Genomic DNA, 23,252 nt, shown 5'->3' on the forward strand with positions numbered 1-23,252 from the left:
ACTAAACCATTAAATTTGACTATACTGCAGCTGAGACAATCAATATATTTTATTTTATTTCTATTGTATCATAAATGTCATTTATTAACAATCAAAGTATAGAAGATTGATATGGAATATTATCATTTTACTTTACCAAGTTTTTCACAAAACCACAATTATATTCTTGTCTATCATCGACAAATAATTCTGTCTGATTATTTTCTACTTGAGCTACTTAAACTATTGCCTACATGTTTATTTCGCAAACATAATAGAGTAACAGATATATGTTTTTTTTTTTTTTTTTTAATGTGAGAAATGTGTGTTTCACGAGGTTTTCTACAAACCGTCACACAATATATCCATTAAGATTTACCACGATACACGTCGATACAAAAGATAACGACGCACGCACGAGGCTGGACACCGACTCTACGCGAATTTTACGCCCGTAACCAAGGGTCGCTCGATGAAGGACGCCTGCGGATGTCTCATCCTCGAAAGTTTTAATACCACTCGGGGAGTGATGGTGGGCAGAGAGACAACACGAAGCAAAAGCAAGAGACAGAGTGCGCAGGCAAGGGACATCGCGAGGAAACGAGAGAGGCGAAACAAGAGGGAACAGAGTAAGAGAGAGAGAGGAGGCTAGAGAAAGGGAATATTTCGAATGATTGGTATTGTCGGAGATGCGCGAGATGCGAAGCGCCATGGGGCGGAATCGGCTGTACTCAAATGGGGTGGCTATTAGAGTTATGTTAGAATATATTGATTATTGGGGGGATCAAAGGGTCGGGGACGACGGGATGACGCCACTGCTGAACAGCAGGGAGGAAGACGAAGGGTCGAAACAACTGGTCCTATACTCTGCTACCATAGGTCTCCTCACTTTCGACTTCCTTCTCATTCTCGCTTGCTCCCTTCGCCTTCGAGAGCCACCTCGAATATTCGTCAACCTCTCCTCGGTTTTCGCAGTTTCACCTGTCTTGTCGAATCGCGCGACAACTCGTCGTGGAATCGCGACGTTCAATAAACGATATGATGTGATGTGCGATACAAATATTAAAAAATGTATAGCATCATGTTGTGATCGATGTATTATTGTAAGCATGTGTATTGGAACGAGATGAGATGCAAATAGATTACTTTTGACAGAGACGAACGAAAAAGAAAACATATGAAATTATCACATCTTTGAACTGTAAAAATATACAATAAAATGCAATTTTATAAGTTAATGTAAAACTATTATATTAAATGTAAAACAGACATCACGTTGGCCTTAATTGAAGATAAAAATAAAAAATATAAAAAATAAAAATGAAATTTGATGAATCTTCTAAAAATTATAGAAATAAAGTTAATCGATTATACGACAAAGTATGCTGTCGGAAAAATACTGATCGTTTCAAAACATAATCAACATATCACATACATACGATAAAAGTCACGAGAGCGCAAGTTACCATTCGAAAGCCACCTAATGACTCGCTTGGTTCAAAGATTCGCGAATAAAACGACTCGGGAGATTGACGCGGGTCGCGAGGTGGAAAACCCGAGGAAATATTCGCGCGAGCGATCGCGACGGTGGGAATTATCGAGCATTAGTCGATGGCTGCTTTTGGCGCGCGCTGGAGGATCAGGAGTGTATAAGAGGGTGATGCGTGGGGTGGCGGGCGAGCGCGCGCGGCGAAGGGATAAAAGGGAGCGGAGAAGTACAATCGATGAAAGGGTTGGACGTCAAACCCCTTCGTGTCGCGATCTTCTCCACCCTCGGTCGGACCACCGCCGCCGCCGCCGCTACCACCGCCATGGCTCACCCCTAAAGTCCGCCCGCCCTTCCTCATCCACCCCCTGCCTCCCGGTCACCCACTCTCACCCCGCTTCCCCTCCCCCGCCGCATCCCGGCGACGCTCTGCCATCCGACCACCCAGCGCGAACCCACCTACTACTCCCTTACCGTCGTAGCTGTAACTCACCGCCACACGGTAGCGCCCTTGCCGCGTACACATTTACATAAATTATTGATCCCTAAAACACACCGCCGCCAATGCCATTGCCACTGCGGAGAATGAGGCTTAAGGAAGGCACGCTATCGCCGCGGCGATGTATCCTGGCGATAGCCGAATTTGCATCATCTCGCTCGAAAGTCCGAGGACTTGCCCGATTCAAGATTCTTGCACCCGTTTCTCGAGCGACTGAACGCGCGTATCCGCGGAAATCCGGGGTGCACTTTTCGTAATCTTTACAAAGTTCGTGAATTAATAATAATATTTGCAGAGATAAGAAGGCGGATTGAGAAAAGAAAGGGAGAGACTAGGGATCGACGCGCGCATCGATGTGCGTCGAAAATGTCGGTGGCACTGCGTCATTAAGCTACGCATTGTTCGCGAAGGGCTGATTGTCTTGGCCTCTCATTTCAGCCGTAGCCAGAGAGACAATTGTTCAATATTCCCATTGATCTGTGAGACGCCCCCGAGGGCTGCCTCGTCTACCGGCAACGAGGAGAGTGGTGGAAAGACAAAGAGAGAGAAAGAGAGAAACGTATATATATATATGAGCGAATACAGATATACATATATATATATATATTATATGAATGCCTTTTGTTAATATCTCTATTTTAATGATATGAGGCACCGAGTTCTCTGCCTATTTCTCCCTCGATATGCTCATCGCGCATGAGGAAATGGGAGCAAGAAAGAGAGAGACAAAAAAAGGGGAAAAGAGCAGGAAAGGTCGGATGGATGGTTGACGCGCCTTTATCTTCCCCGGTATATCTTTCTTTTTTCAAAAGTGACATATCGTGCACGAGAACCGCGTCGAATCGACCACGCATGCGAGGACGATTAGTGAGCGAAAGCGTCGTTATTTTACTGAAAAATGCGACAACGAGCCTGCAACGGGGTTTGCGTACGCGCGCGATTTCAGAAATGATGTTACGAGCCGAGCTCTCTCTACATCTTCGTCGAAAAGCGCTGCCCCATTCAATGCTGCATTGTTCTTCAGCGTAATCGCAAAGTAATTGTGCAATTTTAAAATTAATGAAGAAAAATAGAACCTCGGTTGACTTGATAAAAAATAATAAAATTACAATCAATTATATTATTTCGGCCGATAACATTATTCTCCAAAAAAATAAATAGTTTTGAAAAGATATGAAATTTTGTCTCGATATTACAAAAAGTTTGTAGACATCTCCCTAAAATGGCGAGCATTATCCGCGAATGTTGCAACCGCAATGGTAAGTATACTGGCAACACCTGTCACGGACACGTACGGCTGCGAACGTCGACATTTGTTTCTTTCGTGGTACCTAGACCGGGTGTCAGTAGACGCGGTCGCACAGTGACGGCTCGCAATGCTGGCAGATTCGTACGTCACGGAGTCAGCAACTACCGGTTGGATCCAGCAGAGACGACCACGTCTCTATATCAATCACTTCGGTCATCCTGCCGCCACCCTTCGACTATCTGCCCCCTCGTCCGCAACACGCCCGCGTCGTTCACTTCTGCGCCACCACACGTACCATCGCCCGCTATGTACCACCCTCTTCTGGGGCTTCGCATACGTGCGTCCGCCGCGCCGGTGCCAGCCCCGGGTGCTGCTAACCAACGTTCGGATTGATAATTTATGCCCGTTAATTATGACCGTGCGGTCTCGCGCGCGCCGGTATTTGACCGTGCGCCTAATCGCGATTTCGAGAGAGTTCGATGGTATGTTTCGCGTCCCCCTTCCTCCCTCCCTTCCCTGAATCGTATCCAAAGTCCGAAGGTATCGTTCGAGTAACGGGAATTTCAAATTCAAGCATTCGTGAAATTTTGACGATAATTGTTTCTTTTTTTTCATATACGTTATTCGTCAAAAATTGTATTTATGAATTAAGTGTTTTCAAATCTGATCTAGAAAATTTGTTACTTCCCCAGAAAAGAATATTAAGAAATCCTAAACTCTTTTTCGAGCGATATTTCCTTTAAACTGAAAATATATAGATTATCGTATAGAGATTTCTTCGAACAATTTTATTTATAAAATTTCGCGGATATCTATAGCCGAATGAAACCACACTCGCAGCCATCGAGATCTGTTGACGAACGCACATATATACGGATAACCCGAAATACAGTGAAAAATATGTAGGTATACGCAGACACACATAGACGCAACTCAGAGAGATCCGCGCTACGGTTATACGCTTTAATTCCTTCGACGGCTTTAATTCTCATATTCGTATTCCACCTCCGCCCAGATCCATCCCCGCTTGCTCCCCGTGAGCGCCAATGCTGCCACGATTCTCTCTAACCCTTTCTAACCCCTTCAACCTCTTCTCCTCGAGCTGCAACCCTTTCGGCTCGAACAGGCGCCGAATGACACGCGTATTTTCCCGAGTTGCGAACCTTCAAGTCGTTTCGACGTTCATGCTCGCGGTGGTCGCGGTTGCTCTTTTCCTATCTCTCGCGGAAAATGTCATAAAGTCGCCATCGGCATTTTATCGCGCGAACCGGTAGATCAAGGGAAACGAGTCTCGGGATTAAGTTTACGCATACTCTGCGATGCACATGTTCGCTTGTAATTAATGTTTTGTGGAAAAATAGATGTGTGTATGAAAAGAGAGAGAGAAACTAGATTTGATGCGATCAAGTGATATTAATCTGATATGACAATTCATTCTCCAAACGCAACACAGAACATTATTTTTCTCAAAAATTCACGCTATATATAAAAATACTATTATGTGTATAAATATATATATATTGATCTTTTTATAATCACAGATTATATAAAAATCTAATAAAATTAACAATTTGTTGCAAAAAGTAATTTAAACTTTATAAAAAACTTGATGACAGATATATTTTGCATTTCTGTGATATGCATTATGTGTATATAAAAGTATAATAATAAATGAAATTAATAAAAAATATGAGTTCTTAAAATGCTACATATTAATAGTAAATATAATAAAAATTTGTGAGTATATTATTAATAAAATTATGAAGAAGTTTCATAAAAATATGAAGAAGAAATATATACAATATATTATGCATTCTTCGTACGAAAATACATATTATATTTTTCTACGCCACGATTTAAATCGAAATAATTTCTCGCGCAAGAGGCCGCACGAAAGGGTTAGATCAATCTGACAAAGATAATAAAGAACGTTGTGCATGAAACGCATAGGAAAGTCTTCACACGGCTATCTCCAGAATTTATTCCGGAAATACGTCCTCAGCACGCGGAGAGGGATAAAGATATTCCGGTTTTTGCATGGATTAGTAATGGAAGCTCTCTCCCGGGATGGAAGCTCTTTCTGGGAGGGGGTGGTTCGACGCCGCGGTAAGGGATGCCCACTATTCCGCTCGTAAAGCCTTCTTTCTCCCTCCCGTTTGTATCTCGAGAGCCGCGACGTTTATTGACGACGCTCGCAATCGAGCAGCAAAGATCAAAATTTTCCATTGTTATCGATAGCAGGAAGAATTAATTTTGATCGCAATATATCTCTGTTATTTTATACAGCGTATATTATTTTAAACAAAATGTTTATCTTTATCTTGAGCTATATTATATGATGTTTTAAAATCAAATATATTTCGTAAGATTTCCATCAAACTTCGTAATCAACATATTTCCATTTCACTCTGTTTTAATTTCAAATTCTAAATAATTTTGTATAATCATACTTTTTCATTTAAAAATTCGACATGAAAATAATTAATTGCATATTTATGAAAGCCTAAAAAGCTTGAGATGTGAATCTTCCGAGGAATTATCTATAAATTTAAAAGCACGATAATATTCGAATTCTCTCTTCCGATCTCTTTCCGTTTCTCATTTGCAGCGAGCAGTTCGATAACGACTTTCCGACAAATTTCTCTTTCGAAAAAAAAAAAAAAATAATAATAACGCTCGAAGGAGACGACGCGTGACAATGGAGAGAAATTGTCAAAAAAAGGATCCGTCGTTTTCATCCGCTACCTCGCGCGTCTCGGATTCGGGGTACTCGTCGACTGAACTGGGTGTGGCCGTATAGAGAAGGGTTGATGTAAGCTTATACGCATGCAGAAAGAGATGCCCAGGAGCGGAGGCGCGGGAGACACGAGGACGGCACGGAAGAAGGGTCGAAAGGATAACGAATATGACGTCAATTTTAAGGCAGACTAGGGGAGAAGCAATCACCGTTGGCGGGGTTCGACCACCCCCGTCCCCAAACCCCCCCCCCAACCCGTTCCCCGCGATTCTCGCGCTACACACGCGGACTTTGAACTTTGACTTTGTCGAAATAAAGGCAAGCAACGTAAGCCAGGTAGGCAGACAGGCGGCCATGTTTCGTATATATTTTATGTGGTACTAACTGGTGTCCCTTTTGACGAGGTACTTCGCGTATACGCCAATTTTAATCCACCGTAGAAGATGAGCTTCTATCTGACGCAAGATCAGCGTGAATAATTTTATATCGCGTATAGACCTGATGCTGCTTTTTATGAATGCATTTTCATCGAAATATGTTTGCAAACAGCTACATCAATAGCGTATATCTTAATTAGAAATAAACTTTTTTTTCTACAATGCATAATAAATAATGCTTGGCGTTTCATACAAAAAGGATTGGAAGCAAAGAAATATTTCATAAAGTACAATTCTCAAAAAAAAAAAAAAAAAAATATACTAATGAACGTCGCGAAACATTTCAGCCAATACTCGCGTCGTTCTTCGCCAGCGAAAAGAGAAGTCGCGCGCGGATAAGAGAAGTCGGAATGCCCTATTATGCGTAACAATAAGGGCTGCGAGAGCGCCCATAATGACATAATAACACCCATGATGGGAAAGTTGACTTCCTTATAATAATTATCGTCATTAATAACGATCGTAGCAGCAACGAGCCATCTCGCCGGCTGCGACGAGTGGCGTAGCGCGAGCACGTCGCGATAAAAGCACGGAAGTACGTACGAACGGCCGAAGGCGCGGATATAGAAACGCTTAAGTGGTGCATTGGAATCTCCCCGCAGCCCACCCCAATCTGCCAACCCCATCCCCCTCTTTCCAACAGCCATCAGTCCCATCGGAGGCCGCCGACGACAGCCTATTGTTTCAACGTATTAGTCATTCGACGTATCGCAAAGTGTGCTGGCGAGGCACTCGCGATTTCTCATCCCCCGCATCGGTCGACGACGAAACCGGCTCCCAATTCTCGACGTCAGTCTCAACCACACGTCGACGGAATCACGGACACAACCCACCGACCAGTGCCTTTAACCGTATACCGAAGCTTCGCAGTTTCGCCGAGGAGCGTCGGTAGCTTACAGACTGCGACTGGGATTTTAATTAAGCATTCCAATAATAATACTGTTCAAATATTTAAAGTAATTTGGAGTAGTGCACAGGCTCAAAATTACGAAAATATTGACTTGTATATTAATGATAAATTTAGAAGAAATAAATATATATATTAAAATTAAATTGGAAAGCATGAAAGATAATAGCAGGATAATAGCTATTGCGTGCAATCTTAAAATATAAAAATTTTTAATTAACATGTATGTAGAATAGGCAAAATTGAAGTTTGTCAAGCTTTGAAAATTATAGGCATTATCTCGTAAAGGTATCTAATATGTCAACAAGTCCTATTACTATACAGAACTATAAAATCAATGTTTTAATTCCTAGACAAGTAGAAAAAGACATAGCGAAGAGTACATAAGTAAGTTTAAAATAGGAATTGCATCTGCATGGGGAATACGATGCCGCTTTGTAACGCCATCGTAAATTATTTCGAGACCGACATTAACGTGCAAAGTGCAAAGTTCATGTCGATAACGACTGTATCATGTCACGCTATCACGATCCATTCGCAGTTGTGAATTTTTCGAGGCAACGTAATTATTGAATGGATATAAATGGCACGTGAAGCCATTTCTGGAACATGGAACGAAATTGCAGAACTTTGGCACGCGAAATCTTTGAAAATCATTTATATCATGTTTCACAAAGATGTGTTAGTGTAAGCCGTGTTCACCATTTCCAGTCGCGATAAGCTGTTCAAGTTTCGAAGTAATCAAAACAATACATGTCACAGATATTTTGTTTTGCATCACGAAAGACTATTAAAGCAGTGATAGAATTTATTACATATATTATATATATTTAACGTTAATATATTTTTAAAATATCTTTTCGTGTTATATTAAAATAATAATTTACTTATGTGTTTACAAGCACATTTTTGCTAAACAGTTCCTGCATTCTGCTAACTTATTGATTTTATTTAAATTTTTATAAAAAAATAAAGATACGAGTACAACATACATTTGATATTAACATTGATAGATATTTATTGTAAATTATGACAATATCAATCGCATATCACGACATCTATTTTCCAAAAAAAATTTCATATATTTTCATGAAACGATCAACAAGATAATTCATCCATCTGACATTATTAAATGAGAAAAATCTAGCGCATCGTAAAGAAACGTCCAATGAACGTATTTAAATTCACGTAAAGCGAATGTTCTCGTTCTTGCAGGTACGTCACGTTCCACCTTTCATCGATCAGTTGATCGTCGAATATCGTGACCAGCCGATCATACTTTAATTCCATGATATAATCGAGCGCCCGCGCCCCTTGTCGTGCAACCGGCTGCAACGACGCGACGAACATTTGCACACGGCGGCCTGTAGATTTCGCAATAATATCGATTGAGCGCGGCTCTATGCGTGCTCGATGAAATCGGACTTTGTTCGAATTGAACCAAGCGGCGATCGTCGCGCAAGATAAATCAACCCTTAAACCATGGTCCGGAATTTCATATACATATAGGCATATACCTGTCATTGACAAAAATATATTTTGCGACTGTATTCGTCAAATTTAATATTTAATTAGCTCTTTTTTCACTGTAGAGCGTTTATTAATTAACGGAAAAATAATATCAAATCGATTCAGTGATATACTTCAGTTATATTCGCAATATACATATTTCTATTTATATATGTAAACGAATGTTGAATCAAAAATATAATTTCCAATTATGCGTCTATTTTTTATATCATTATCATATCAGAAATATAGGAAGAGACGTGTAAACAATAAAAATTGAATATATATTAAAGTATGAATTTTTATAGCCAATGATTCGAAATGAGAGAATTACGTTATGTAATAAATGGATTTCGATTTAATTTCAAAAATTAAATTTCAATTTCAAACGCTTTCGAAAAATGCCAGGATATTGTCCGCGCTATAAGAGTCTCTTATAAACATAATTCGAAATATATAGACTATAGAAGGTAGCGAGCTTATGAATATAGAATGTCGTGGTTTTGGAGGCAAGACTTGCGAGTTACGTTCGCGGGGCAATGCAGCTTGACAAGATTGAGGAGGCAGTACGTTGCGATTTATATATATACAGGTTTGAGGTCAACCGATATGTGCTGCTGCTACCGAAGGCATCGTTCACCTACTCTGGTTTTCGCAAACGAAAACTCGAAATTCAGGGACATCAAAAGCTAGAGAGAGGCCACCACTATCTCATACCACAATGTACATACTTTACAACCTACCAAGTAAACTGAGAGACGAATAATATTGTCAAAAATACCGTCCTATCGTACATTATTTATAACTGATATAAAATTTTTATAAAGAATCTTCAATCAATATATAATTTAGTATTCTGCATTCGAAATTATTCGTTTTCTCTTCATCTAAACAGTATTAATATTACACCCTGAAGAGAAATGACAAACGATCAGCTGGTTTATTGTAATTTTAATTATGCTATGTTGATATACTGTCGACGCACTGCCGACAGATCTCAACGTCAACATTTAAATTACTTTCGCGAGGTGATTCGATATAAAAGCATTGAATGATTAAGGTGCAAACATTGTAGGTAGAAACAAACTAGTATAATTCCGTCCAAGCATGCGACATCGGCTGCGAATTAGCGAACTGAAATAACACGGCATGATATACGAGCTATTAATACACAAGGAAAGGCGTTCCCGTATGCACAGCGCCTTAACTGCGCGGAGGCAGCCGCGACCGTGCCGCTGAAAAATAAAATAAAAAATAAAAAAAAAAGAAAAGAATCAGTTGTAAAGTAATTATTAATGCCGGAGCATGCAACGCCGCGTTGCTGCCAGAAACTTTTCGGTGGCACGCGAATAAGCCGTATTCCTTTCACTCTATATGCATATATCCCAACTTCGATTGCTGGCGATTCAACCATCATCCGATAGTAAAATTTAGCCTCTTATTGACAACGTGTTCTGATGTAAAAATGACAAATCGCTCTACATACTTTAAGCATTTTTAAATGCAAGTAAGCGATGCATTTTAAATATTCTCGATACAATCTTCCTTTTGATTAACCGCGTAAAATATATATACCCTTTTCTCGTACAAGTAATCACAAATTATTACAAAATTTAATTTAATATTACATAATATTATTTATATGTAAAAATGTGTATATGCTGTTATATGCTGTTTTTTTTAAAACGATTTTCATACGATCGAGTGTTCCGGATATGAAATATACAGATGCGTGATAGAAATTTGAGAAAGCCCACCCGAATGCCTTCGAATCCCAAAGGCAGGGAGTCAGATATCGCGATTGCCAGAGGAATCGAGCAGAAAGAGAAGAAAGTCCGCCCGCGCGCCAATCCCGTGTAAACATTTGCAATGGATTTGCGAGCTATTCAAACGGTTAAATTCTCTTAAGAATTTGGTTTGTACAGGGGTGGTGTGCCACAGACTGCACCCCCTCTATATACCGCGCCGCGCCGACGGTTCCTCCTTACCCCAAACGACGAAGACGATTTCTCCACCCCTTCAACCCCGTCATTCTCTCACCCTTTGTATTTCTAACAATTGATATTCTTCGTAGTGTAAAGAAACGGACGGCGCACCCCTCGTGCTGCCGCCATGCTCCTCGCCGGCTCGATGTCGAACAAATAATACGGGCGGAAAATCTGAGGAAATTACCACGACGCGGATAAATCTGCCGTCCTGTCGACTCTTTCGGTTTTCACGCCGTTCTCTTTGCTCCCTGCCCTCGGGATAAATTGGAAGTAGCGGACTTCCGTCGAGACTCTCGACTCGCGCGTCGATCTTGCGGAATTCAATGAGACAATTCGCGCTTTTTTTTCTTTTCGTTAAATTACCAAAAAACCACAACGAGCTTTTTCTCAGCATTATGTAATAACAATTAAAAATTGAATTAAATTTTTTCAGTCATATTTAGGCACGATCTCTCTTGATAAAGATATAAAAAAAAATATCAAATTTTATTAATAATGTCTAAGTTTTTTTTCTAAATCACGCTTAATGCATTTTCAGCATTATGTAATAACAATTAAAAATTGAATTAAATTTTTTCAGTCATATTTAGGCACGATCTCTCTTGATAAAGATATAAAAAAAAATATCAAATTTTATTAATAATGTATAAGTTTTTTTTCTAAATCACGCTTAATGCATTTGTCTCATGAAAATGATTCGCAATCGCTACATCGGAGAGAGAAGAGAGTTACTTTTTGAAACAAGATTCGAGTGAATATATTTCAAGGAAAGTTAGCACTAAGATCACTCGAGTCCACGAAAAGGCTGCGAATCACGCGAGAGCAAGGATATCAGCGGCGGCGCAAGCGGTATCCCTTAAGGCGGCCGCGAGGCAGGAACTTTGCCGGCGAACTTCTATCAAGGGCAGAGGCGAGACCACAACGATCAGTAGTCCTTCCCGGTAGCAGTTCGTCTCCGGTCTCACGGACGTATGTAAAGCAGCGACCGAAACAGCCGGCAGACCTCCGCTCCGGGGGCGCCCTTACCTGCTCCTCAAGACAAACAGTGGCGGTGTCTTAACAAGTGGACCAAGCTGCGCCCAAGACAAAGGGTAATTGAGGGTAGGGATTAATACCCCTATACACCAGAAATCCAGCCCTTCCTCCACCCGCTCGCCAGAGTTCCAGCGACTGTATTTCTCCTTGGAAACACACACATCCTCCTCTCTCCTCTCTTTCCTCGCGTCAGCTTTCGGCTGACTCGCTCCGGCTGTATCTCCTTCTAGCGTCTTCGATTTCCTCGGTTTACCCACTCTCATCCCTCAACGCGCTCCTTCCGCATTTTCTCTTTCTCTATCTCTCTCTCTCTCTCTCTCTCTCTTTGCTCTTTCGCCCACCATCTTCGTGTCACCCCGTCTTTTCCTCCTCGATGTTCCTTCCTGTCTAGCTCAAGCTCCTTCGAGAATTCCCGCCGGAATACGACCGGGTCATCTTGCTAATTAAACAATCAAATACGGGCAGCCACCAGCTGCCCATTCCCTACTCGATTCTCACGGGTCTTCCGGATCGATTGATTAACTTTGCCAGAACTTCGATTGTCCCCTACGAAAACGAATGATTTGCCGCTGTGCGGCCAAACGTTTCGGTGAATCATTCGAGTCCGATGTATTTCCTGGACAACGTATTTTCGTCTCAAAACTTTAGAATTGAGGAAACGATATGAGATACAGAAACAAAGAAAAACAATTTATTTTCAAATAAAATTAATAAATGTCCAATGTATGTAATTACTAAAGACAGAGAGTAACACAGGGAATGAGAGAGAGAGAGAGAGAGAGAATTTAACGGTTTAAAAATTTTTAATATTTTAATTTTAGTTTTAAAAACTGCGCGTACTAGAATGCACGCTTCGTATATAAAAATCAAATACACTGAAAAAATTCTCATATCGCCGGTATTCACTCGAAAATGAAGTTATAAATTGATTTCGCGCGGTCGAAGTTGGTGTTATCTCGACTGCGCATGCAAGTAAAGCAGAATCTCGAGCAATCCCGGAATTCGCGTTATACCTTAGATCGAAAACTTGGCGAGGCCTTAACAGCTCCTTCGAGAGCGAACGTGGCGGGGTTGGGGCGAAGCTTTACCCTCGCGGAATTATAATACAAAATGCCATAACTATCGTCCTAATCACACTTTATTCTAACTGGTCTCTTCGTAACGAGGTGGCACAGTCCTTTGTGCGAACTATACGAAGCACGCGGACGAGCAGATCGTAAAGTAGAGCCACCCCACGGGACCTAAGGGTTCTTACGTTCTTAGCGCACGAAACTCGAAAGGACGCATTTAGAAAGCGTGCGAATATTACGATTACTCTCCTAACCGCGGTTCATTACTATCGTTTGCGCGAGTCGTACAGATGCGAGGGGTTCTTGTACCGCTATTTGTTAGGTACGATAATAATAACGGAGAAGTATAACGATCATCAGAGTTAGTGACAAATTTTAGATTATAAACAATTGTTAAAGAAAAAAACAAAACGTAGACCTATATAGAAATGGAGATAACGTTACATCTATTCACTTTATTAATTAAACTTTAAGTGATAGAATTGTAAATGCAGCAAACGATAAATTTTGATTGTATTTAATTAATTCTGTTCCGTTCGTCAATTGAAGAATATTTTCAATTCACGTAGATAAAAAAGTATATTATACTATTCAACGATAGAATGAGTAATGCTTTCTCTATGCGAGATATATAGAAATGTATTCAGTATTTTATTCATCTTGCGCCGTTCGGAAGTATGCGATACGAAGAGAAAAATTCCTTCTCGAACAACACACAGAGACGGGAAAGGACAATTTACGTTGACGTGCAGATACGAGCGAACATATACGGAACTACAGAATAACGCTGTAATATCGAATTCCACGTTCCATGTCCCGAACCACCCGACCCAAAGCAAACCTCCCCAAACATTTTATTGGAATCCTTATTCGAGCTGCCTTTCATTGCGGTTGAACTGGAATGCAAATAGGCCGGTGACACTCGATGCGGAAGAGAAACGTCGCAATATACTTATCATATGTGCGTAGATTGTTTATATGAAATATGTCAGAGGTACGATAAATCTTGTAAAAATCTAACTTGTGAAAATATACATATATTACTGTTAAAAAGTAATTCCGCGATTTGACGTAACAATTTATATATCGCGAAATACAGGTCGAATTTCTTAATGTTTTTGTTTTATTTAATCCAAATTAAATTATAGAAAATTTATGCGCGAGATTACTAAAATTAGTTTCTTCAAAATGAATACAATCACGTTCCTCTGAAACTCCTGATTGTGCGGTTGATTGCACATATCGACGATCGAACGTGTTCGCAGCATGATCGTTTCGGCGAACATGTTTGGCGAAATAATCGCCTAGCAACGATATAGTGTCGTCGATGTATTAATTATTGAACCGGTCGCGCGGGTTGTGGAAGGGCCGATGGTGGTTAGTCGCGACATAGGTGGTACGCTACGGAAGCGGAGAGTGCGAGAGAGGAAGTTAAATGGAGCGACGCGTCGACGAGTTAGCCAGATACACGGCACGAGATAATTGCCGTTTTAAATTTTACATTTTATTGCTGATCGACTAGCGATAGGGCTTATTGCGTGCGTTCGATTGTAATACTTTATCTCGCGTGGCGATCCAGCGACCCTACCTTGCACACCGCTGTGCACAAACCTACAGCCTTATTCCACCCCTTTCTCTTCCATACCGTCCTAGCTGCGTGTTTCGTTCTTTCTGTCGCTCGATTCCCTCTCTTGTGTACGTATAAATAGCACAGGTATATATATGCGCAATATATATATTCAATATTGATCACCAATAATATTTTTGATTATAATAACGAATTAATATAGGTATATTTTTAAATAATATTCTTGTATATATTCAATGAATAAATTAATTTTGTGTACTGCGTAACGAATATTTATTTTTGGCTCACATATTTGCTCGCGTATATTACTCCTAAATATGCACTGCAATCGACCTGGTACTTAAAGTACAATGTAATATATCTTTGAAGAAGAAGTCTATATATATGTATGTATAGCGTGTCGAGTCTTTGCAAATATTTCACTCTACGTACGATACACACGTTACACGAGAAAATTGCATTCTCGCTCTTCAGAAATTGCATTCCCGCGAAAGATACGTCGTATTCGAACTGTTCATTCGACGGGGTAACAGTTAAGCTCGCGATAATTTACGAAGTCGGAGTGCGCAACCTTTGACCTACGAGCGTCTTGCATGTAGCCCATCGTCGGGTGGTTATGGGTGATTAAAAGGCGAAACTACCCACCGATTCGACTGATGGGAGAGAAGACGGGAGGGTATAGTGGGGCAAAACTGGGGTGAGTTAAAGAAAAGTGGTAGGGGCTAAAGGACTGTTCGCGCGATCACGTACTTACGTACCCTGGCAATGCTACTATCGATTATTAGTTATTATCTCGATGAAGTATTGCAACTCCGCTTAGCTCCGGGAGTTAAGCGAGCGAGCGAGTAACCTACCGAGCAACCACCCTTCTAGACGTTGCACGATCCCGCTTGCCCTCCCGTCACGCTGCCGCGCGTAGACCTCGGCCACGTACATACATCACTCGACACCGAGATAAGACTCGGATGGATCGTTATACTGCCCGGTCTATGATTAATAATTACTCGCGGGCCTTTATCAGATGCCAGACGACGGTTGAGTTACCTCGATAACAAGTAATCAAACCCCACGAACTCCACGAGCTCGCAGCCGAGGCTTAACACTAAACGAACGCGTCTCCTGGATTTTATTTAAAAAAGCATGTACACGAGATCGATTACGCGACGAAAGCCTTGAATCGGGAACTTAATGTTCAACTTGAAAGATATGAGATTTCATTGCGGTCACGAGAAGACAGTCAAATAATTGATAAATAACTCGTTTTAGTATAAGAGAAATGTAATAATTTACGAAATGTAAAAATATATCCAGATTTTACATGTAAAATAACGACTGTAATCAATCAATCACGTTCAGATCTATCCTAGTAATTAGGCGATAAGTTAGAGCTATTTAAAAATGTAAGTCTTGGGGGCCAACTTGTTAAAAGAAATGGCAGATCATTAATTTCGAATCAAGCGAATCTTATTAAAGATAGGAATGGTGTTCTGTCGTCCCGCGTGGCGTGCCGTGACACCTTTTCGCCCTTGTAAATGCAAATTTTATTAATAACGAGTAGGTTATATTTCAAATCGGTCCGAGTTTCGCGCCAACCGGTAATCGTGTACCTCGGGTCACGCACCTCTTATTGCACGCACGCCTTCAACAACGAGAATGGTCCAATTTATGTATAATAGTGTAAACATGCAAGAAAGACTATAGGTTTTCGAAACACATTTGCAAAATTGCTCGCCCTCTTAACCCACGACTTCCACTTTGATTGCATTACCTTAGTTTAATTGACAACCCCACTGTGAGAAATCAAATTCGGATGTCTGACAAATAAAATGCTAATTTATTGCTCGCGAAATCATTTTTTGATTATTTTTTAAACTTATCTCGAGATTAAGATAAAAAATTATTAATATTCATTCTGATATGATGAAAAGAACGTAATGTTTAATATTTAAAATATAGAGATTAATTATTTATTAGGCGATTGTATCACGGAATTTATCCTTATTATTCAATTCTGCGATTCGATCGTTTTATTCGCACATTAATGTAAATTACTTAAATCATCGAAAAATTGAACGATAAAATATCAGAATAAAATATATTTGACTCTAAGTATTTTAAAAAAATAGTATTGTCCATCAACATCACAACTATTGTATAATTAATTTATTTTATAACTTGGATTCCTCTGTCTCTCACTTCAGTTCTTACTTAATTAAATTAATAAATTACGTGAAAAAAGTATTTTGACCTATCGTCGCGATATAATTATACAAGTCAATTATTTATAATTAATATTATAGCAAATAATATTCTGATATCGCAATCACGTTTAAAAAAAGAATTTGATGAAACGTTTCACGTACTGCGACTTTACTTTGAATGTTGGCACGCGAATAATTACAAAGGACGTCAACAGTAGCGCGCTATTTCCGACGACACCAAGGTCTAAAATCATATTACTAATTCGTAATATTTCACGCATTGTAACATACAAGAAAATCGAAGAAACATTAAAGTTGCTTTGAATTATTTTTTGAAAGAACTTATTTCATGAGCAGTAAATTCGAAAATAAAATAACTTAACACTTTATTATGCCAGACATTCGAATTTACCTCGTGCATGGTGAAATGCCAAGTTAACAAAAATAATTATATTCCTATGCAACGCCCCTTAGAGTTTCGTTTAAACTATAGTTCAACTTCCATTTATTCCAGAGTCGCATTGCGCTCGATAAATACAGCGGCACGTGTAATTTCTGAAACACATATATTTGATAAAAGAGCGCGGAGTTCACGTGCGCGAAGTTGCGTTGCTGTCTCGTCCGGGGGTTGAAAGATTTAAGAACAATGTTAATCGCGATTTGCCTCGCCCTCGTTAGAGCCAGGTCGCGAAGGGGCTCCGACGAATCGCGACCGTTTTTCGAACAGCAACGACCAATCGTCGAGAATACAGCGGAGCAGAGACGCAGCCAAGTAGGGCTATTTTCTAACTAATCGCCATCGTAGTCACCGCGGGACGTGCATGTTTCGTGCGCTATCATCGGGCACAATCAGGTATCAATAGAATTTGCATAAAAATCTATACGCGCCTTTCCGCCCGACTGGTGCAACATTGCTTATTTTTTTCGTTCTTCGGTGATGATTCGCGTCGAGTTTTACAACGGATCATCACGTTCGTTCCCGCCTAATCATAAAGCTGATATAAAAAATATAATATATTGCTCAAAAGATATACATATGCCTATGCATATCATAAGATTAGATAATGCACACATACATATGCAATCGAATTGTATGCAACGAGATCGAATATATTACATTGTTTTTTAGGCCAGTGGACCTACCTTTTTGGCCATAATCATCCTGGTTAAATCTCGTCAGATATGTACCTTTGACCTTTATAAGAGATCTCAATAAAGGAAAGAAATTTCTATCGTATCCAGCTATTTATCATCGCCGGTGCATGAGCGTAATTTTACGCTCGAGTATGATCATAAGAAATCATGATCGTTTGTCATAATAGTTGAAATTCATTTTGCTTTAACTAACATAACGCCGAGTCATCGATCAAAATGGTTTCATTAATATTTATCAAATATTATATATTATATAATATATATAATATAGAATAATAGTATTACTTATAATAAAAAATTTACAATAAATTTGTAATAAAATAAAATTCATTAAATATATTCATATTATATACATATTATTTAATTGATCGACAACTTGGATTTACGTCAATCAAAGTATTTTCAAGTCACACTACATACATAAATGGATGGACTACAAAATTAGGATAATCAATTTGTTAATAAAATCACACACACAAGCGCGTTCCTTAAATAAAATAAATAAGTTAAATCTAAATTGGAATTCTATATATATTTTATATATATTTTTCTTGAATTTACATTGGTATAAGTAATATGCTTTAATTATGTATATTAAAGGCATCTATCAAAAGTCCAATCTAAGTAACTTTGATCTAATTCATTTTAGTCCATCCATTTGAAGGTAACGAATCTATCTACACTCTACAATTTACAACTACGATCTATAAATCCGTTACCTTCAAAATTAATAAAAGTTTATCTCACTCACATAACACCAATGCACAACAATGAAGTAGTTGACGTTGTCTGTAACATACAAATATAAAGTCTAAATTAGCGTTCAAATTAATTACTATTTCAAAAAATTATTATTGGACGCGCCAAACTTTGTATTTAGTACATAACAATAATAAACTACAAATATATATAAAATAATTATATTTTGAGAAAAATTAATTATCGCTACTAATGATTAAAACATAAAATAATTAAAAGTACACAATACATTAAAGAAATGGTTCTCGGTTCAATAATAAAAAATATTGAAAAAAACGTGTCGTAACGTTAGGGTATCTAAATGGGGACTCGAAAATTTGTAAAAATTTAATTATCTCCACTAATAATTAAAACTTATTAAAAAATGAAATGGTGCGTTCAAAAATATGCGACAACATTAATAAAATCTACCTTAGGGTTACTCGGCCGATGCCCGATGCCTTCCAGGCCTCCTCCTCCTCTCAGGTTGTCAGGGTTAACACGCGCGATACTTTTGACGGCACTCCCGCACTCATACGCGCGATATACTTTTAACGGCACTCCCGCACTTGTACTCGCGATACTTTTAACGGCACTCCCGAATTTTACGCGTTGTCTCTGTAACATACAAATATAAAATCTAAATTATAGAAGCGTTCAAATTAATTACTATTTCAAAAAAATGCAACTGGCAAGAGATAAAATATTTGACAAGAGATAAAAAATTGTATAAAATAGATTTATATAGAAATATCTAGATTTTTATTGTCACATTGGGAAAAATATCATGAATAATCGGAAAGAATTTTTATATAACTCGAGCATGACACACAGCAATATACAAGCAATATATAAGCAATTTTTGCATATTCTCTCTTGTTAATATAAAATAACCGAGTGTAATTTTCAATGAGAAAGGTAATATTACACATGGTATGGTGATGGTAAATGGAACGCGTGAAACCTTGTATAATGAGATTAATTGCATCTCGCATAAATTGATATAAAAACACTGTTCCCGATTTACGTTGAAATACGCAGAATTAATTCTGCATGACGAAAAATGTTACACGTTCTCAGATATTTTCTTTATCAAACAACACACACAATGCCCTCCATCAAGCTAAACATTGATTCACAATGAACGTTATTCTAACCCGTCTTTCGTCGAACATAGGCGCTTAATTAGGCAGCCAGAACGCGTGGGAGTTTGCAGCTTGAGTCAACGTGGCAAATCGCGATCTTGGAGTATTCCAAGGAGATCCTCCAAGTACATTCTCAATTACTTCAATATGTGATACTTTTGTCTATCAATATTGCATATATCTAACATTTACATATGCAAAGATGCAAGACAGGATATATCTTCTCATTCACCAATATGTAAGATATTACGTAAAAATGTTGATTATTTGCTTGAAATCATAAAATAATCATTATTTTCTACCGGGATTAGCGTGATATATGTACATCTTTACACACATTGCAGATACTTCTCAGAAAATATTCGTTGTCATATTTTGCTAATTGCATATTAGCCTCGATTTCTAGTACGAGATGCGTGTGCGTCTGCAGAACATGCATATACAAACAATATGAAGCTTCCGCGGAAGGATCGCAATGTTTTCATGTCACTCCCTTCACATGGGACGAGTATATTTTATTTGACGGCCTCACCTAAACGTCTATTCCCGGTTGACGTCGAGACGCGTGTCGACACGCCCGGAATTGAGCCGTGCATTCAATTTTAAAACGCGTGCCCGTTCCGGAAGTGGAATCGAGAGAGGTCCTTGGGGATACGCGGGGTGTGTATCGCCCTGTTTTCGATGCCTTATGCGGACGAAAAAAGAAGATATTTTACATAATGGAAAGGAATTATTAATTTTTTCCAAAAAAGAATCTATTTAAATACACAAATCGTTTTGTTTATCTCAAATCTACTCTGCATTAAAAAATTCCATTAAAAATTTTTTGACGAATCTATCATTTATATTATTTTAATTTTTACTGCCACATTAAAATTTTTACCTGAAATTGTAACTCTTTAATAGAATTGTATAAAATAATTTATTATAATCGCATTCTCTCTACAATACATTTTTGTTTGCACAGCGTTTTGAAACTTACTATTTAAAGCTCTTAAAAAATTTAAACGGGTTAAACAAACTGTTGGAAATTCTGTGCACGATTCAATAACGAGAATTCGACGTGGAAAATACGGACAGTCGAAATTTTCCAATTACCTGCTCGAGTAAAAATCAAAGGCGCGTATGTGCTAGACGATATTCAGCGTCGAGAAAAAAATGAAATCGTTCAAAACATGCGCGTAAAAAAACCAGCGGAGGTCGGCCGTTTCGCTTTCATCGCCTTTCTCGCGAAAAGGATCGAGGGTTTCGGTTTAAAAGGCCGCTTTTGACCGGAAAGTACCCGGCGTCGTGGCAGACACCGACGCGCTCGACGGTTCGCAGCTGATTTCGATTGAATAATTTATGTTTCATTACATGGGGAAGGGGGTCCGAGCTTATAGGCGCCTCACAAACGGCACTCGTGTGTTTTGGAGAGAAAGCCTCGACCAACATTGAGTCGGTTGAATCAGACGTCGAGCCTTTCATATATTTCCTATATCTAACCATTGAGAGCAACGTGAAAAGAATTTTGTATCAAGGTTATTGAGGGGTGCTCGACCAATACATTGGCTGTAATGATGGCTGACGTCGGTGCACCCTTGTTATGGTATACGAAAGAATTCGCGTGAATAATTTGTGTGATTTCATTCTTATATTTTATATCTTTTAATATACAGTTATATATATAATTTTAAATTTATTTGTCGAGAAATTATATATTATACACAAAGAAAATAATTATTATAATAATCATTAAAACGCAATTTAATGGCATGCGTCTTAAAACAATTTACCTGAAAAGTTCATTATAAAACTTCATAAATTTTCGTGTTCTAATAATTATGCATTGTTCAATACATTTTTCTTTTTTATTAGATATATTAAAATTAAGAATTTTTTTGTAAAAATTAAAATATGGCCATGATTATTTCGGTTTTCAATTGACATGTAAAAATATTAAAGTCACGGAATAAAACATATCGACGGCAAAAGGCTGCATTAGGGAAAACTCGAATCACCTGATAAAATATAAAACTCAATTTCTTTCTGTCTCTGTGAAAAGCGTTGCGTCATCTAAAATATCTACAGTAAATGTAATGCGTGCATCAATATTTTATAATACGTCAAAATATATTAAAGATTCCACTCTTCAAAGCATTCGATATTTTAACATGTCTTGAATATAATTTGGAGATAATAAAAATTTAAAAAATAATTGGAAAATTATATACATGCGATATAAAAGTTTATTTTTTATTTACAATTAACTTTTGTCATTGTGTTAGCTTTATTTCAAATGATAAAAATAGTTTTCTATAACATTATACGATAAAATAAGTTTCAAAGTAATTATGTATGCTTTCTCTTAAAACTATTTTTATTTATTTCGCACACAAATCTGACTCTAAAGACTTAGCTTGGAGTTTATTGTTAGACAAGCTACGTAGCCGGGATTTAAAGAGGAACGATGATTCCATATTCACGTTTGACCCGAGAAATCATAAGTTACTTTCGACCCTCTCGAGGTTGCACCGATCTAAGCAGCCGTGATTTATCGGTTGAAATTTGAGTATCACGAAACACGCGAAATGCGTATCGCGAATCCAATATACTGTTCACAGGGGTTCCTTCTATTGGGTGATCATAATTCACACTGGAATTCCATAACAAAAAGAACATACGTATCGAAACATCGGTTTATATTACCGAAGATTTGTAAAAAGAATTTGTTTTCATCGATTCGCATTGTAATTACAATATGTAATAATACATGTATTTAACAAATGTTATTAATTCAGTTGGTATGCAACAAAAGAATAATAACTTTATACTTTCGACATTGTCGAAAAAGTTTAATAAAATTAAAAAAGTTTATATATATTCGTCTTTTTAAAAAAAGCTCTATTCTGAAAATAAAATTTATGTAAATTTAAAAGCGATGTCCTAACGTGTCGTATTTTTAATGTAAAGTACTAAAATAGAAAAAATATATCGTAAATAAAAAAGACTTTCTTTTAGAATTCCTTCGACCATACAATTATTCGTGAAATATTTAATGAGTATAAAGTTAAGAAAGTTGGAGAAATGCTAAACAAAGGACGATAACATTCTCTCGATATCGCGCAATACATCGACTAGCAATTATGCATAAACGAGAATACGAGATGCAGGAACTGATTCCTCGAAACAATCCAGTATACATTTGATGCAATCATAACTTATGCAATTATAGAGTCGGCCGTTTATCCGGAATCGGTTGGGATCACGCGGCCAAATGTTCGCCCGAAGGGGTGGACCTTAGGCAGCCGTTCAAATCAACGGCGGCAATTCGCAGCTACCCCTTTCTATCGGGGAGTCAGCGAGCCGTTTTGCATGGAGCTTCCAGTCGATAAGAAAACGGTCGACTAGCGACCCCTTAGCTCTTTGCCAGGGGTATCTACCCTACCGACTTGGGGATGATGCTTGCATCTCGCGAATACACCAGAGTAATCTCCTAAGAAATTATTCAACAATACTGCCGCGTCTCGTGTTCTGCGTGCAAACAATC

The 23,252-nt window shown here is 38.4% G+C and overlaps 1 long non-coding RNA gene across 3 annotated transcripts in view; it reads right to left on the bottom strand.

The window, feature by feature from the left end:
- The window catches only part of LOC114940995 (uncharacterized), a 176,772-nt gene that overhangs the window by 142,068 nt on the left and 11,452 nt on the right, over nt 1-23,252 (bottom strand). For all 3 annotated transcript variants that reach the window (XR_003821568.2, XR_003821569.2, XR_003821570.2), the window contains exons 3-4: nt 19,011-19,196; nt 18,592-18,629 (exon numbers count right to left, since the gene is read on the bottom strand). This is a non-coding gene — a long non-coding RNA (uncharacterized LOC114940995). The remainder of the gene's footprint in view (nt 1-18,591; nt 18,630-19,010; nt 19,197-23,252) is intronic.

The sequence above is a fragment of the Nylanderia fulva genome, unplaced genomic scaffold, assembly GCF_048542155.1.
Source record: "Nylanderia fulva isolate GAGA-0341 unplaced genomic scaffold, ASM4854215v1 Scaffold10, whole genome shotgun sequence".
Lineage (NCBI taxonomy): Eukaryota > Metazoa > Arthropoda > Insecta > Hymenoptera > Formicidae > Nylanderia > Nylanderia fulva.